At 41.8% G+C, this 18,978-nt stretch overlaps 1 long non-coding RNA gene across 1 annotated transcript in view; it reads left to right on the top strand.

The window, feature by feature from the left end:
- The first annotated feature begins 15,255 nt into the window (after positions 1 to 15,255).
- Positions 15,256 to 18,978, top strand: part of LOC102010530 — a 161,862-nt gene continuing 158,139 nt past the window's right edge. Inside the window, exon 1 of the long non-coding RNA XR_001235683.1 lies at positions 15,256 to 15,336. This is a non-coding gene — a long non-coding RNA (uncharacterized LOC102010530). The remainder of the gene's footprint in view (positions 15,337 to 18,978) is intronic.

Here is an 18,978-nt window from a genome sequence, read left to right on the forward strand (position 1 = left end):
CCACAACCAGTTAGTGTCCTCTCCCCAGCTGTCAGCACAGTCAGCAGGAATCCTGCTGCAGACTTCTCCGGAGCTATGTTGTGGATTTCTTTATTGCCTGAATTATTCATGGAGAATAATTACTAGTAATTCACTGAATATAAAAGATAGACATAGGTTGAGTTTTTTTTTGGTACCAGGAATTGAATTCAGTACCTTGTACTTGTCAGGCAGGTGCTGCGCTGCTGAGCTATATCCCCAGCCAGTTCAGTTTTTAAGAAAGGAGAAACTTATAGAATTTTAAAGATAAATTCCAATAAAATTCATAGGATATCATTCCCTCTACAGTCTTTGTCATGAAACTGTACAAAGGTCATATAATCACTTTATTATCTAGTTTAATACTATTGTTTTTCATTTACCTTTCCCTCTTCCTCCTTCTCCTTCCCTCCTTCTCCTTCTTTGTCTTCTTTTGTGATGAGGTCTTGCTATATTCTGCATGCTAGTCTAGAATGCCTGGGCTGAAGTAATCTTCCTGCCTCAGCCTCCCTACAAGCCACTTCTTATTGGAATAATTTTAAGTCTTTAGAGAGCCTCATGAATAAGCCGGTATTGTTTCTCTTTTTACACATGAAGTGAAATGATGCTCACAGGATTGAAATGAGTGGCACCAAGGATGAAAAAAGAAGTTCATGTTCTGAAAGAGAAGAAAGAATATGTAGTTTCACCTTCTCCTCCAGAGGGAGCAAAAGTTGACATTTTGGTGCATTTTATCTAAGCTTTTTTTCTTTGCTACAAACATATAGTGTAACAATACCTGGTGAAGATTTTCCTACGTTATTTGATAGTTTCTAAAAACATGATTTTTACTAGTTGTATAATAGTCCCTCATGCAGATAGCGCATAGTTTACTTAACCACTTTGTCTTGCGGGAGATTCCAGCTGCTTCCTACTTGCTCTTGTGAAAGAATCCTGTGAGACACATTTGTGCCACATCTTCATAGGCAGAGAAGCCTGGCTTGTGCAGGGACTGTCTGGGAAGCCCAGAGAGGCAGAGGCCACTATGATTAACAAGATAATCCAGAAGTCACCTAAGTATGCCAAAAACCCTTCTAAATAAGGGGCACCAGGATGGAAAAGACACTGTCTCTGACTATACAGATCCAACAATATGATTACTGCTTAGGGAGGCAAACTGCACATGCAAGAGAATGCCACAAGCTGAGAGTAACCCCGAGGGGCTTGGCATGAATGTTGGCACAGAGTTGATATAAAAACTGTTAACTGGCTTGCTTTGCTTTGCAAGAGCTGAGAGTCTGGCTATGGAGGAGCTTGGACAGCTAAGTGTGGTACAGATTTCTAGTAAAAGAGATCAGGCTTCAGCTCCTACCTCAGCTTATTACTAACAGTATGAAGTTGGGCCAGTCATTTTCCTTGTGATCTTCAGTTTTCTCAGCTATAAAACAGGAATAGTGAAAATATCAATGTCACAGAGAGTTAAAAGGGATGAGGAATGAGAATGGATTTTCTAATATTAATTAATATTATAAATGGATTAATTCTAGAAGGGTGCCTGCATTTTGATATCCTTTTATAGTCACTGCATAATAAAACTCTATATCACATAGACAGAAAGTATCTTTGTTCTCCAGTATTTGGAACTTCAGAGCAACGGAGAGTTTGGGGGCAGCGGCGAAATGTGTGAGAACTGTCACATTCTAAAGTGGGAGGGAGCCCAAAGGGAAGGAAAAGAGCACATGTCCGATGCTGTATCTTGCTTTCCCTTGAAAATGGTTCTGCGTCAAGAACATTTGCAGGTCTGTGCCCCAGGGACACTGAATAGCTCGCTGGCAGAACACAGAGTCAGTGTTGCAGTGGTTCTGTGTCCTCTGGGGCTGGTGAGGATATACGCTTACGCTCATCCTAAGAGGATGAGCATTGCCTTCCATAGATGATGGTGTACTTCTTCCTTGTCAAAAATCAAATTGCATAAAATTATTTGCTCACTGTGCAGAGAACCGGGAAGCATCCATAGAATGGAAAAACATTTTTTCCTTCTTCAGGTCCTGTGAAAGAGAATATCTTTATTTTGGGGGCAGAAAGGAAGGCCTGAATTGGATAGCATGAAGCACGGTAGAGGGATAAGTGGCTGGGGTGGGATGGACACACAGGGTCCATATTGTAGGGGAGAAAGTGCTCTGTGTGGAGGGGAAATCTTGAGGGTGGGCTTGAGAGAGGCTGGAGTGTATGCCAAGTGCATTCCAAGACCAGGGCTCTGCAGCTGGAGCTGGGAAAGGCCATTGTGCATGTAAGAGGGTGTGTGTGTGTGTGTGTGTGTGTGTGTGTGTGTGTGAGAGAGAGAGAGAGAGAGAACATACGAGTGTGTGAGAATGTGTGCTTGTGTGGGAGTACACAAGTGTCTGTGTGTGAGTAAGACAGTGTTTGTAAAGTCAAAGGAAACTGTGTGTTTGAGACCACGGGTAAAGGACTTCTCCAAAGTTTTAACTAGGGTTCCTGGATTTTTAACTTAGAACATTTTCTGATATCAATTTACTGTGTTAGACACATGTTCTATGAGGCAGTGGTGCAGAATGGTGTAAAGTTCAGGAACTCTGGAGTCAGCTTGTCCAACGCCTGCCCTGTGTGAACCCGGGCAAGTAACTTAACCTCTGGCTCCCTTAGTTCCCAGACCCTAGAACAGTGATGGCAAGAATAGTTCTGACCTGTTAGGGTGGCTTGGAGGATAAATACATGAGCGGTAGAACTTAAACGCATACTTAATATGAGCCAAGCATTTAGCACATGCCTGACACACGGGAAATGTTAGATACAAGAGCACCTTATTAAAATCGCAAGTAAAGACAAACTTCATGGGCTTCCTGGCTATCATTGCAAAAACTATCTTCTTGATATTTTGACAAGTTAAAACATTATCATCAAACATCAAAATATATGACAAAGTGAAGTTTCTTCTCACTCAGCCCATCAGAAATCCTTACATTCCCATAAACATGGAAATAATGTCATTAGTTCTTTGGGCAAACTTTCAGACATCTTTTATTTTATGCATGTAGAAGTAAATACAAATGTATCTCCTTTTTACACAAAATGATAGCACACTTGTGTATGCAGAATATGTAGTTTCTGTGCTCTTCTTGTTAAACTTAAAGATAGGGAGATCTTTCCACATCAGTACAAAATAAACTTCTTCCCGGTCAGTTTCTAAAGCTGCCTAGTAGTCCATTGTTTGGATGTACCATGACTTGTCTGCTCATCTTCTCTTACTGGAAATTTAGGTTGTTTGAAATCGCTTTGAAACTGTCTTATGTGATCTTTTAAAAGCCTGAGTCCTCAAGTTCTTGCACAAAATTCTTCTAGAAGATGACCTGTGTGTGATGGAGCAGAGGGGAGAAGGGTCTCAGGTCCTTTCTTTATGCCCTTTGTTTGTGACAGTAAACTGTAGCCCGTGGGGAGCCCTGAGGGGGCTGGGTGTTATACCGCCAACCTTCATTAGTTCATGCTGATGTTTGTTCCTCCCGTGGCCAACTGGTACTAGAGAAAAGGCCAGAAGGACTGGTTAATATGGACAGTCCATCAGGCCCTTTCCCGGCAGAGTGTCAGTTCACCAGTAGAGGGCTCCCTCCTTTTGGGAAAAATGCAGATGTCTCTGGGAAAGGTTTTCAATTTAATACTCAAGCTCCAGTGTGGTGTTTCTCTTGCTAGTTGGAGAATATTTAGGGATTTTCTGACTACTCTCTTCATTTACTTTTCGGGTGTGTTTATGTGTGGGGAGTAGTGGAGGAAGACGGTTTTGATTTCCTCAGGAGTCCTAGGGGAAGGGCTGTGACTGACCCAGGCCCGGTGAATTGCGGTTTCTCCCCCTTCTTTAGAATATGAAGCATCACAGCTTTGCTCCATGTTTTACGATTAGAAATCACACGTGTATTTCCCAGGTTTCACTAGACTACACTCCCTGGAATATGCTTGTGAGACCTGTTAACAGGGCACTTAAACCCTGTTTATAAACCCTTGTTTATATAACCCCAGGAGACTGCTCTTGGAGACTAATGTTCTCTGTCAGGGGGAATCTGTGTCATCACTTCATGGGGCAAGGGGAGGATAGGGGCTGACGTAAAGTTAGCATCACCCCACACAGTCTGGCTTGGTTGTCCCCCTGTCTCATGTCTCTTCATTCCTGTCTGGTGGATAGTCTTCCTGCCTTCGCTTCCCAAACAGCGCAGTTCTGAAAACCGAGGCTCAAGATTTCTTTATTGCCTGGAGTTACCCAGGGAGTAAACTACAGCATCATAGCTCAAAAGTTCCTGAGTTGGTCTGATTTCCACCAGAGCAGCTCCTTCCCTGCTGGGCCCGAACGCTTACCCCTGGTCCAAGAAGGTGGAGGTTGCTGATTCAGCCCTAGGGAGGAAGTTTAATGTCGAATTCAGACCTCTGGCCCAATGGGAGAACCAACTGAAATCATTTTTCCTTTTCACATAAAGATAGTTGAACACTGCTTTAAAACTCAGCCTTTTTATTTTTATTTTTTTGTAGTACTGGAAACTGAACCTAAGACCTACGCATAGTGAAACATAGCTATGACAAATTGCGCTGCTATAGACATGGATACACATATATTGCTGTGGTATGATGTTTTCAAGGAATAGTTAATGCTTAATTTTTTTGATCAGTTTTACATGCTTATATCTGGTAATCTGAACAACTACTTTGAAAATAACAATATGTAATATAACAACCACTGTTGATTTCCTGTCATCTTGTTTCTTAATTCTGTATCATTTTTTTTTCTTATTTTTTATTCTCTTTAAAAACCAAAAACCAAAAACCAGAAGCCATACTATAGCAAAACCCAAACTGCGTTCTACCAGATGTCCCCAAACCTGTTTAAATTTTCTGTTTTGGGGCAGAATCTCACTAAATTTCTCAGACTGGGCTTGAATTTGTGACCCTCTTGCCTTAGCCTACAAGAGTGCTGGGATTACGGATGTAAACTCAGTCTTAATAGGGTTTTTGTAATTCTTTTTTTTTTTTTGTCATGAATTACTCCATTTCTACTCGGAATGTTACATACTTGTCAGTTTGTTCAATATGCAAGTTTGTAACTGAGAAGGAATTACTGAAGGAATGGCTGTTAAGAAGGAATTCCAGCAGACCCATTCCCAAGACTTTGGGAATCCACATTGATAGCTAAGTTCACTGGTTCTCAAAGGTGAGCATGCATGGGAATCACCCAGAGAGCTTGCTGAAACACAGAGTGCTGGGCCCACCCCGAAACGTCTCTCTTTAAGGTCTGGGTGGGCCCTGAGTTTTTTTAAATTTTTTTTTTATTTTTATTACCCTGAGTTTTTAACTTATTTCCAGAGCAGTGATGATGCTACTGATTGGGGGACCATGCTTTGAGAATTTCTGGCTTAGTTATATAAAACTTAAAAGCACAAGATAATGGAAGGGTTGTTTCTCGTCCCCTAGCCCCTCTCCCCTTAGCTGGTAGGAGAAAGTAGTGACTCAGAGGGCAGCTCTAGATGCAGACAGAATGCACTTCAGTTTTCTCACCTGAAAAATGGGGATAGTAGCTTCTAGTTCAGAGTTTGTTGGTTTATTATAAATAGTACACGATATGGACCTATAGTATGTATACACTAAAGAGCTCTTCCTTCTAAAAGTTCTTGTATATCTTTCAAGTCCCATGTGACGTTTACAAAAAATAGGTTAAAATTTTAAAAAGTAAGTATAAGGCATGGTTTCTTTAAATAATGAGAAGTAGTAGTATTTTTTAATTAAAAAATTCCACTAGTTAAGTACAGCTCTGACATTATCAGCCATTATTATTATTACCTGAGGTCAAAAGAAAGTCCTAGACCTCTGCCCACATGAACGTTGAGCTGGAGAAAAATGGTCACACCGAGGCATGGATTGGTAGCTTTTAAAAGCATGAAACTTCAAACCTTTCCAGCTGTAGACATAGGCAAAGATACTTTAAAATTGGGTCTTGAAGTTCCCACCCCTTGTCAAACGGCCTCCCTTACGCTACCCTTTCCGTTACCCTAGCCTGCCAGGGTAATGGAAATTCCCATTCCTCGAGTTTGAGGCCGTGTGTCTCTAGGATGCAAATGGTGTCTTCTAGGAGTATCAGTGTGTTAATCCAATAATGCTAACTCTTCAGATTAGATTATTTGAGATTAGTTTAGGCATTACCCTGGAAAATAGGGCGTCTTGCCCCAGAGCGAGTAGGACACGGACACAGCTGGCTCAGAGCCAAGAAGTGGAGTGTGGGGCTTGGTGGGGACTTCGGGCTGCGGAGGGCACTGGAGGGCAGGAGAGAACTGTTGGTCCAGCCAGCTGCTCTCCCTCCTGCGCGGGAGAGCCCCAGCTAGACTTTCCGTTCCCTGCAGCCTAAAGGTTGCACACAGTTTATTCCAAGGTTGGGCTCTGAAAGCTGCTCTCTGAAAGCTGCTCGTCTGCTGTGTCAGGTTCTGTTAGCCTGAGTTGTCTCACCTTCTCTCCAGGCCCCATTCCTTGTTTCCAGTGTACAGAGCTACTGGTCCTGAAAAAAGACCAAAGACAGCTCTAGTTGTTAGAGGTGAGGCTTGCTTTCGGGGAGAGAGGTAGGGATGACCCAGTGGTTCTTCCCTTTCTCTCCTTCTGATGATGACTCAGTCACCTGAAGCAAGCATTACATAAGTCTTGTGCTAATATCGTGGGAAATCCTGAGACACAGAAAGATAAGGCTCACTGAAGAGCAAGCTGCGACTTTGTTTCATTTTAATAGTTTGTGCTGACTGGGAATCTTCAGTCCCACGGAAGGTTTTGAGTGACGTTTTCCTGGCTAATCTATCACATGGATTAGGACACGAGGCCTGGCTTCCCACTTTACCAGCAGTGCAGGGGTTTGCCTGGGACAGAGCAGCACGTGTGCCACCTCACCTCAGAAAGCGGAAGGCCCACTGTGTCATTTCATAGCCCCTTTCAGGTTAAGCTTTGCTGCAGGCAGGTTATAACCCGCCAGGATTCCTCATTCTTCTAGCAGCTCTTGATAGGCAGGTGGCCTTCCATTCTGCATAAAAACTACTATTCAATTGCGATGGCCTGTGACAGCACAGCTGCTAGGTGGGTTCGTTGATGGGACAAAAGACAAGGACAGAGTAAGTTGGGGGTGCAGCTGGTCTGGATTTTGACCTCAGTCCTGCACTCATCTGGCGAGTACAGGGGACGACGGCAGGTCATCTCTGTGGTCAGTGCTCTCAGCCCACACTGGGTCTGGGTTTGGAATGTGGACCAGCAGGTGGCCTGTGGAGGGGACCTGGGGGCGAGGAAGAGGGACTCTTCACAAGGCTGGGTGCTACAAGCTTGTGTGTAGAGTAACAATTAACATATAACATAAGGAAATTCAAATATAAATGAAAGAGGATTAGAGAAATTGAAGAGACTTTTGAGTGAGTCATTTAATTGCTCCTGGTACTATCATTATTATTATTATTTTTTTGGTTTTTTGGTTTTTTTTCTGGTGCCGGGAATTGAACTCATGACCTTGCACTTGCCAAGCGGGCGCTGTGCTGCTGAGCTGAATCCCCAGCCCCTGCTCCTGGTACTATTATATTGCATATATTCATTCATTTTTCAAACTTATATTAAGGGGAATAATATGTGATATACATATACATAAAGCAGTGATTACTGTAGCCAAGTGAATGAACATATCCTTCATCTCCCATAATTACCTTTGTTGTAAAAATACTCAAAATCTATTGGTTTTCCAAATTCCCCACATAAAATTCATGGAAAACTGTAGCCCTCATGCTGCTTAGTGGACTTTCAGACTTATTTATCCTATAAAACAGAACTTTGCACACTTAGTTCTGTATTGGCCATTTTCCCTGCTTCTGGTAACCATTGTTCTACTCTTTGGTTCTGTATGTGTGTGTGTGTGTGTATGTGTGTGTGTGTGTGTGTGTGTGTGTGTGTGTTCACTTGTTTCCATTTTTCTATGGGCTCATGCAGTATTTTTCTTTCTAAGGCAGGCTAGGTTCACTGGCGTACCCTGTAAGGTTACCCATATTGTTGTAAATGGTGGGAAATCCTGGAAGTGATTTCCCCAAACTCAGGTCTGTTAAGGGAGCTCATTCTCTGGAAGGATACTGAACTGAGGGGTTAGCCTCAGGGGTCAGAGCCAGTAGTTTACAAGGCCCTTGCTAGCTCTAAAATTCTCCAGATTAGTTCGGGATTCTAAGATGAAACTCTGTAAGCACCTTTGCAGACAGTTCTACAAGTGCCGTTGCTTATGACTGCCACTCCTTCTCCTTGGCAATGGCTGTCTTTGGTGCCTGAGTTCCTGCAGAAGTGAGCATATGGGGCCCTCTTGGGCAAGTCTCTTAGAGAGACAGAAAGAGTTTGGTTGAAGTTGATGCTACTGAATGTGACCTTTCCGTGCTAAGAAAGGTCAGGCATAATGCCATTGCCCTTGATTAATTCTCCCTGCGGGAGGAACTCTTCATTTAAAGCACAAAGGTTCATGATTTGTCAGAAGAAGCATCATGTACAAATTGTGGAGGAGGAAACGGTTGCTGAAGTAGTTTTCCATGTGCTTCTTAGAGTCAAAGTCCTACCGATTACACATGTTGAATTTTATGAGGATTGGGGAAAGTTTTCTTTTTTTTTTTTTTCCAGTAGCGGAAATCGAACTCATGACCTTGAGCTTGCCAGGCAGGCGCTGTGCCGCTGAGCTAAATCCCCAGCCCTGGGGAAAGTTTTCAATAGAAGTATTTTTTTTCTCACATGCAGAGAAGGTGATTATTTCACACTCAAATGCTATCCTCGCCTCCTGTGCTACCCTTCCTTGAGACCACTACCTCATAAAATCTCTCTCCTATTGTATTTGGTTTTCACTGAATCTCTATGTTTGGTTCCATTTTTGAAGTTGAGAGAAATAACCTGTGCAAGGTGCCCCAGCAAGGAAGTAGCAGAGGATTCTTTCCCACTATTGTAAGCCTCTTCTTGTGTTCCTTTGGCTCTACTGTTCGCCCTCCTTCCATGTCTCTGACTCTCCTCAGCATAAATCTCATCCCCTAGGTAAACTTCCGGTTGGCCCCCATGATCTTCCCAGTCCTCTGTGTCTTCAAGCATTTTACTTGCCCACTGCTATGGCAGAAGAAAAGTAACTTCTTTCCACTGGCTGAAGTCTGAAGAAGCACACTGTGCTACATCCCCAACCCTTTTTTAATTTTTTGAGACAAGGTCTTGCTAATTTACTAAGCTGCCCAGAAGAGGCTTGAACTTGTGATTCTTCACACTGTTCCTTTTGCCTCAGTCTCTCAGAATGCTGGGATTATAGGCGTGTTCTACCATATCTGGTTTAGTGCCTGACTTTTATCTTCACCGCATAGCAGTTCTGTGAGCTTGGGAAAATGCCATAACTTGTCCCAGCCTCTGTTTTCTCATCTGTAAAAAACGGGATTGATAATATCTGTTTTGCATAAATTAGTGTGAAAATTATGTTAGTTAATATTATATAGGAAAAACAAAGAGATCCTTGATCTAGTGCAGTTTCCATCTCGATGTTGTAGAAGCAGAAATCTCTCAGTAGATAATTTTAAAATCTAGTCTATGCAATCAGACCCTCCAGCCTTTTTACATTTCTGCCTCCATGTGTTGAAGTGCATCCTCACACTACAGCCCTTGGGCCCAGAGCCTCAATGTCTGCTCACCTGGTGCTGTGGGTCAAACCCAGGGCCTTGTACATGCTAAGTGTGAGCTCTGCTACTGAGCTGCATCCCCAGCCTCACTTCAGTGCTTTTGATGCTGCTCATTTTTGTGTCTTCCCCATCTTCCTGCTACATCCTGTCACTTGCCTTACCTCCTGTGTTTACCCCCATACCATTTGCCTGTGTCCTCAGTGGTGCCATGCTCAGGTGCTGGTTGAAATAATACCCGCTTTGTGTACCTCAGAATGATAAGGAGGCTCAAAAGGGACAATTTTGGGTGATAAAAGTGCTTTGAAAAGTAAGATAGACTGAATGCACATGGCTTGTTACAATTATTATCACTGCTGAACTATCTTCATATGACTAAAAATATCCTCCAGTCTGGACCTTCTCAGCATATTTTTATCTCTCTTGGACTTCCCCGCACTGGCCAAGAAGCCTGACAGAATAAGCAGCTAAAGAACTTTCTGGTAGACAGCACTGTTGGGGGTGGAGAATGCCTGGGTAATGAATTACCTTCTTTAGGGTCCCAACGGGAAATCTGGTACCCTGGAAAGCGTTAATTTACTTCACTTGAGTGAATGCTTTAGACCCAGCAAGCATTTCATTTGCCCAGGCAGCCCATTGCGATGATGACATTAAATAATCATTATCATTACGTGGAAATCCTGTCACCTTGGGGATTTCAAAAGTGTTTCTCAAGTCATATACACATAGGCAACCCAAATGAGCAGAATGTTCATCTAGAAGAAAGTATTTGTGAAGAAAACATTTGTTTGTAATTGTCAGCATTTGGCAAAGGCAGGGAATGAAAGAATGAAATGAACCACAGCTTTGGATTCCTTCCAGTGTCTTTTCCAATCCCAGATCTCTGGAGACTCGGGAGAGAAGTCTTCCTGTCATGGACCATGAGCTGTAGGGAGGAGAGTAGGAGCTTTAAACTCCCTCGCCCTCTGTCCAGGAAGTCATTTCAAAGGCAGCTGTCTCCAGGGAAAAGCAAGGGTCCATTGGCCAATATTTATTTATAGCCTTACACCCTGTAAACTTGTCTTCTTTTTAAAAAATTAAGAGCAAAAAAGTATTTTGGTTCTTGTTTGCTTGGATCACCTCCAGGCAGTCATATCTGTTTTCTTTATTTCAGTGCTGGTTGCTCAACATCTTTGGTCTCGATTGAATTGGTTTCATTCCTAGGACCTCCCTCATTATTAATGTTCTTATTATTGGTTAGTTCAATGTTAGCAGTGTCCTTGACAATCTTTCCTTGTTAGCTGTTCTTTACAACAGCCCAGTGAGGTGGATCAGCCTTACTGAATATTAATCCAACAAATTGTCCAAGATTTTCTTTTGTTGGCTTCTGTCAGAATTTATTGCAAGCATTTTTTTCCTTTCTGATAGTTGCCTTTCTGTAGGAAACTATTTCCTGCTCTTCCTTGCAGCCACAAGAGCCAGGGGGCTTGTATCATCTGTTTTCAATTCATTTTGGTTTCTTCCTCCCCTTCCTGGCATCCTCACCCTCCTCAAAGTTATTGTTGCTTCTTCTGTCCAAGCAATTGGTACTTCACTAATGTAAGGCAGGTGTGAGCAGGGGGCTTCATTTTTGCTTTCTTGGCATTGGGTGAATCTCTAAGTGGGCACAGGCTGTCAGTTATTCAGCACGTGGTTTGTTACCGAATGGGCAGTTGCCGCTAACATTTTGTGGTTGTTGTTGCTGTAGTTTGGTGTATAATGGCTCTGTGGTGAACCACTGGAACATCAGGCTGGGAATCAGTATTGTAACAGGAAAGCGCATTGACCCTGACCAATCAGGGGATATCCAAGTCTTCTAAAACTCTCCATGATGACCACCAGCAGCTCATCCACCATAGTAGCTACCACCCTCAGTCTTTCTTGCCCCTTCAAAAACATTTAATTATGGTTCCATCCATGCACATATTTATAAGTAAATGAATCCTGTGAGTGCCATTTAAAACACCGAGTTGTTACGGTGTCTATTTCCCTTTTTCTTTTTACCATTATACTTTCATATTTTTCTGTTACACTTATGTTTGTTGTAATTATTGTTGCTTGTTGTTCTCATGCACTAGACTCTGTATTTCCTGAGAACAAAGTCTGTATCTTATTTTCCATCCACCTAATACTGTGGCCTCAGGATACCTGTTGGGGTGGGATGGCTTGGGTAGTGAATAAGTATTCATTGAGTGAATATTGAATATTTTTCTAAATAAATGAGAAAATACTTCTATAAACTATAAAATGTTTCATAAACCAATAAGGACTATACAAATACAACTTATTTGTATTATAATTGTATTTCTCTGTCAATATAGTAATGAAAGATGTATTTGAATCTTGTTAAATGGGACAAGAAATATTTATCTTTCCATTTTATAGAACAAGAATGATAGCAATTAGACTGAATTTTCAATCCAAAAAATGAACTGTTTTGGCTGGGTTCTGTTGTGGAGCTTTCCTGGGTACCCTTGGGGATTGAGGGAGCCCAGCAGTATATAGCAGGATAATATCCAAGTATCTTTTTTATTAGTACATGTTTGTGATACACAATTACTGTCTGTTTTTTTTTTGTTTGTTTTTTGTTTTTTTGCTTATCTTCTGATACCGGGAATTGAACTCACGACCTTGCACTTGCCAGGCAGGTGCTGTGCCGCTGAGCTAAATCCCCAGCCCCTTGTAATACATAATTAATACATTCAATACATGACTACCTTTAAGATTCATTTTTAAGCTGGGTTTGGGGACATATATTTATTATTGTAGCTACTTAGGAGGCAGAGGCAGGACAATCATTTGAACCTAAAGTTTGGGCAACATAGACTCTATCTTAAAAAAAAAGTCATTTTAAAATTTTCTGCTGCATAGGTGGTTTTTTTTAGGATATATCCTAAGTAAGATTGCACGTAGTGCTTCTGGATATATATGATTCCACTATTTCAAGGCATACTGCTCTACCACAATGGGCTGGTTACTTCTGCAGAACAGACATTACAACAGATGATTAAAAATAAGTCAACCTTATGATTCTGGCACATTTCAAGTATCTAATAAATGTTAACTGAGTGAATAAATGAATGAATTTAGCTGCCTTAACTCAGCTGTTCAAAATGTTTAACATTATGGGTAAATTAGGCCCAGGAATGAATTTACTGGATTTTACCCAAGGTACCAGGGGATCAGTCAGCCACAGGGGAAGAGCTCTGAGTTTGGGCCAAGTTCACTTACAAGAAGTGGCTTTTGATAAAAGTGCAGCTCTGTTGTCAATATTTCCTCAACACTTTCAGCAGCCCTAGCAAGTTTTTTTTTGAAAGGTAGATGCAATGTAGGCTGAAGGTGAACTGGAAAGTCAGAATACAAGTCAGAATACAAGACAGAATACAAGCTCCCCAACTGGGGAGCAAGAAACCCCAAATCAACCTTTTGGTCTGTTTGGGGAGATGGATTTACAAAAGGCTGACAGCACTTTCAAGCCTGTTTATAGAAACACTAGACTAATTGCTGGAGGTAGAAAAAAAATGGGTGTACTAGAGTTTAGTTGTGTTAAACAAAGTTGCCAGAAGGCTGCACTATAGGATTCTGGCTTTTCATGAATTGTCCCTGTTACTAGTCACTGCCAGAACTTGTTGACTTTTGGGTCTCATTATTCTCTTAAATCAGTGGTTTCAAGGCCACAGAGTCACTTTCCTTTCTTACTGTCTACTTTCCTGTTCCTTATTTTTACCATTGATTCTGTTTTCTTTTCTTTTTTTTTTCTTTTCTTTTCATGTGCCAATATATTTGCTTGGCGTAAGATTTTTCATCTATTTAGCTCTTTGGGTGCTGAAGATTTAGCGAGTTGGGAAATGAAAGAAAGAAAGAGACAAGGGGGAATTTATGCATGGAACATATCTTTTTTGTTTCTCTAGGATTTGTTGTAAGCAGATAGAAAGTGTCTTTCTCACTCAAACTACCTCCAAAGCATTTTCACAAATCAGTTAGCCACTGGGAGGGGCACAGACAGCAGAGGCTGGGTAATGGGGAGCCTGTGACAGAGACCCGGGATGCTTGCTCCTTCTCAGACATGCCGTCCTTGATCATTAGGTAAACACAGTGACGCTTTCACCCCCTGGCAACTGTTCCTTTTACAACCAGAACTTCAGAGCAAGGGGAGGCTCTCAGGTCTGTTCCACTGCATTAATAAACAACACCCACAAGGAGAACTTGGAGAAAAGGGAGGCTGGCTGTCCCTTGGACCTGCAAAGCCAAGAAAAGGAAATAAAAGAAATTAATCTTTTATTTGCTCACCCTGACTCCAGAATACTTATGTATTCTCTGGAACATTCTGTCATTGACTAAAGTGGAAGCCAAGTGCTTTTCTTAGTTCATTAGACCGGACCCAGTCAGCACCACAGAAGATTTCTTAATTCCGAGGGGATGAGGCCCTTGACGGGAGCCCTTTCTTCTAAGCTTACAAAATAGGTGTGACATGCCTCCTTCCAGTTACTCAGCAGGCAGAGCCTCCAGCATATGCCTCGGGGGCCTGCAAGGTACAGACTGAAGGCAGAATCTGAGGGGAACAACTAAAATATATCCAACTGAGCTGTCAAATGCATTCTCATCAATCACTCTGCAGGTACAAATGGAGGTTCAGAAATACATACATCATTTCAGGAACATTCTTCAAACTTTGAGCTCCTAGCCTGTCAACAATAGGACCAAAGGGAGGAGTAGAGACTAAGGGTGGGAGAACAGGGTGGTGACTGCAGTAGGTTCAAGCAGGCAAAGGGGGCTCCTGTTCTTTAGAAGACTTGGAGCTTTCCACACTAGTCAGAAAGGCAAGAGGTTGGAAAGAAAGCTGCTGCTTATATAATAGCTGAGAGCTCTTATCTCATTCTTGGGAACAAGCTGGAGGGTAGGTGGCAACTATTTCGGTCTTCGATTTCACAGTTGGCAGAGCTGTGGCACAGGGAAGGGAATTGGTCTGTCTTAGCCCACTTAGCCAGATGTGCATGTGAAGAGAGTTTCTTACTGCCCCGCAATAGTTTCTGCAGGAACATTCCATCCTCCATTCACTACTTCGGCTCTGACCCCTTTGGCTGCCTCGTGGAGAGTGGGAATTTATACTTGAGGTCACTTGACAGACTGGAGGCCCCAAACCTGACCTTGACTCCTGGCTCATCTGTGGTTTTTGGCAAGTTACTTAATCTCTTTTCAGCCTCAATTTGCTTTTCTTTAAAATGAGGATGACAATAGCTGTAGCACAGGTCAGTAGGCAAATTTAAAGTGTTAGAAAGCATTTAACACAGTGCTTCACATAACTCAGGAAATGTTAATTGAATCCGAATTTAAGGAAGAAATATACTGTGGTTTCTCTTCAAAAAAGGAAGAAATAAAATGAGCCCAGATTTCTTTCTCTGACTTCTTATGGTCTTTGAGAAGAACAGTGTTAGTCAGCTTTCTGTCACTGTAACAAGTACTTGAGATAAGTCAACTTTTGAGGAGGAAGGGCTCATATTGGTTCATGGTTTTGGAAGGTTCAGTCCATGGTTACTTGGCACTGTTGTTTTAGGCCTGTGTGGCACAGAATATCATGGTGAAATGGTGGAGGAAGACTGTTCAACTCATGGTGGCCATGAAGCAGAGAGAGAAGGTAAGCACCCCACTATCCCCTCCAAGGGCATAACCTCAGTAATCTAATTTCCTCTTGTGCTTAAAGATTTCACTGCCTCCTAGTAGCACTACGGCCTAGACCAATCCTTCAATATATGGATCTGTAGTGGACATTTAAAACCTAAATGATGTCAAACAGGCTACACCTTACTGGCTGCTCACAGATTTCCCCATACCTGTGACTCTCAAAGTGTGGTTTCTAGGCCACAAGTCTCATAGGCAACCTGTGAGAGGAACTGTGAGAAATGCAAATTCTCAGGCCCCATCTTAAACTTATGGAATCTGAGACACTTGGTATGTTGGGAGGGTATGAACCTGCTTCAACAAGTCCTCCCAGCGATTCTGATCCACACTCAAGTTTGAAAATCGTCATCTTAAATTGATTTCATAATGGCAGGAACAAAACACATATGGTGACATCAGGCATAGTCCTTGTTGCAATGTTTTGGCTCCATATCTGACTTTGACAGCTTGGGCTTAGGTATATGTGGGTGGTATCTCTATATCTGTTCTGTGTTTATGCATTTGTTGAGACAAAGGGAATTTGCTAAAGTTGACTAGGTCCTTATGAACTTTTAAGACACATTTCTCCTGTGAAGTTGGCAAAAGAACATCATGGGTCTATATGAGCCTGCAGCTGATAGAAAAAACCGTCAAATACAATCCATAGGAACCATGGTCCCTGTAATGTTGGAGTGTGCAGAGATAGAACACATCTTGAAATAACACACTGAGAGAAGTTTTGAGCTCAAACATATAAACTGTAGCAGATGCTAAATTTATTAGATATTTACAAGAATCCTTACAGTGTTGACAACTATTGAAATGATTTTGAAACTACTTTGAAAGCTGACTATGTGTTATGAAGTTTGGATATTTTAGAATTATAGAGAAGGTCAGCTTTACTTTTCATCTTTCTAATAGGAGTAGAAGGTTGTGTCACATGACTAATTCCTCATGGAAGTTCTTCACAGTGGCTTTGGGATCATCTTCAGAAGGATAACTACTATTTCCTACTCTCGTTGTATCCACTTCTGCCTCCTTGTTTTAGAATGAAACATTGGTTTAGCTGCCTAAGCAGCGTCTTACAGCATAGAATATTTAAGTCCAAAGACATCTGATCATTTTGTAGTCCAGCCCTCTCATTTTATACCAGTGGCAAAACTGAGATCCAGAGGTGAAGTCTTCTGATTCTAAGTTTCATGCTGTATCTCTAATGGAAGTGTCTCCACTCAGTCTGAAAGCTTTATAATCTTTGGGGTATGGTAGGAAAAAAGGGGGTCATGAATTAATTATTTTTCCAATACAATACCTGTTAAAAAGGTCAATCTATATGAGAGTCAGTATTGCAACTTTCTACTTCTGTTTAAGTAAGTGAAGATTGTGGTGTTGGCTCATTTAAAATTATAGACATCAGGGGATGGGTAAAAGTGAAAACCAACAAGTCCCAAATAGTCTCCAACTTGACTTTTTGGTGAAGAGTTCATGATTGGCAAACCATTAGCTTTCAATTGTTGCCAAAGTCAGACTGTTCACTTGAATGGAGAAGATCAAATAAGACCACATCCTTGACATCATATTTATGTTTTTTGCTCAATAACACTTGAGTTACCAGAAAAATGAGGGTTTCCCCCCATATAATAGCTTAAGCAGGAGGGAAATGCCCTTCTTTGATTTTGGCACGAGGCATATTAGGCATCTCTTAGTAGTCCCTAAATTTTGCTTGGCATTCTTCACACTGACATTCTGAAGTTCCCAGGCAATAAGGCAAAAGATTTCTTAGATGTTCAGGGAACAGTGCATACAGCCAGTATACATTTTTTCAGGATAATGGGAGAAAATTTTGGCTTGGATTACTTGAAACCAGGAAGATCATAAGAATAAACAAAGTTGGGTATGTATATTTCATTTTGATTATTTCTTACTTTCATGAGGAACTACTCAGTAGTAAGGGCATACTTGAATATTGTACATTAGTAATAATCATAATGCACAACTATTTATTAACTGTGTATTATGTGCCAGGTACTTGTTCTATCTTACTTACTGCTCAAAACTCTCTATAGCAGGAAATTTTCCTTTCAGTGCTAGGGATTGAACTCAGGACATTCACACTGAGCTACATTCCCAGCCCTTTTTATTTTTTAAGATGAGGTTTTGCTAAATTACTAAGTGTGTCTAGGATAGACTTGAACTTGTCATCTTCCTGCTTCAGTCTCACAGAGTGCTACAGACTACAGACATGTGCCACCATGGCTGTGTATGGAAGGTATTTTATTCCAATTTTATAGCCTAGGCATTAAGCAATTTGTCATAGGTGACATTGGAATTAAGCAGAAGAGCCAGGACAATGTGAATCCAGAACATCCAATTAAATATTGCTTTTTGAAGGTATAATGCTTTCCCCATGTCCTTTGTTAGCAGATGTAAAATGCTGCTATGTAGTAAAGTGATACCAAATCTTTGTATAAATGACACATTGTGAGACAATTTAGTAAGCAAAAATCTTAAGCAATATGTCCTTCTATAAGAACTTGAATCTAAATGATCACAGGTGAGATTAAGCACCTATAAGACAGGAAAGGGGAGGGAGGCTTTGGAAGGAGATGCTGGCTGGTGGATGAAGTCAAGAGATTCTTGGAGTTAGCCTCTATGAGAGAGGTCTGAGGAGCTACTTATCCTTGAACTACATGGGGTTTGAATGAATGACACCTCTACTCTTGTGCTGCCACCCTCTCTCGAATTATTCTCTGCTCAGTAGCAAGAATTATCATCTTAAACTGAAGAGTGGAAAGCGTTGCCATCCAGTGTTAACACCCTTCAGTGGCTTCCAGTAGAACTTAGAATAAAATCTAGTCTGGACCTTTGTCTGCGCTGTTGTTGCAGATACTGAGTATTTCCTCCTCCTGTCCCCTTCGGACTACTGTACCTGAATACTTGGGGAGCTTTCTATTGCAATCCCTCTCATCTCTCCACCTGAGTCTTCTGGTTCCTAGCAAGAACAGGCAGAAAATCTCTGGGAGTTAATGGGCCAGGAGGAAGTTTCAATCAGTGCTGGACAGATAAATGGTGGATAAATACCTTAATTATCTTGAACCTCAAGTGGTAGAATGCCCACATCAGATACAGTCTCCAGAGACCCCCTGTGGGATTAAACCTCCGTCCCCCACAGTGGTAAGCAGCTGGCTAACACACTCTGCATCGCCTCCCTTCCTTCCCTGTCTCACTTTCATGCTCTTTTCTTGTGCTTTTTCAAAATAAGCAACTTGTGTTCAAGTCCTTGCTCATGTTCTGATTTGGAAGAGCCCAGAATAAGCAAGCCAAGGGTCTCATTTGATCTGACACCTGCACACTTCCCCAAGCTCATCTCAGAGCTGCTGTACCCCACAGCTTTTCAGCCATCTTGTTCGCTCCATTTTTTAAACATTCCAGGCTTCTTGGTACATATTGTTCCTTTTGACTGGAATGTGCTGTTCCTATTCTTCCCAGGCCAAGACCCCTTATCAGTTTGGCTTTAGCTTAAATGTTCCCTCCTAAGGAGGCCCTTCCTGATATCTTGGAAAAGACTTTTGAGCTCCCCTTGCTTTGGATCCACACAGAAAAATGTGAGTGGTGAGAGTGG

This window comes from Chinchilla lanigera, unplaced genomic scaffold, assembly GCF_000276665.1.
Source record: "Chinchilla lanigera isolate Chin_1 unplaced genomic scaffold, ChiLan1.0 scaffold00045, whole genome shotgun sequence".
Classification (NCBI taxonomy): Eukaryota; Metazoa; Chordata; class Mammalia; order Rodentia; family Chinchillidae; genus Chinchilla; species Chinchilla lanigera.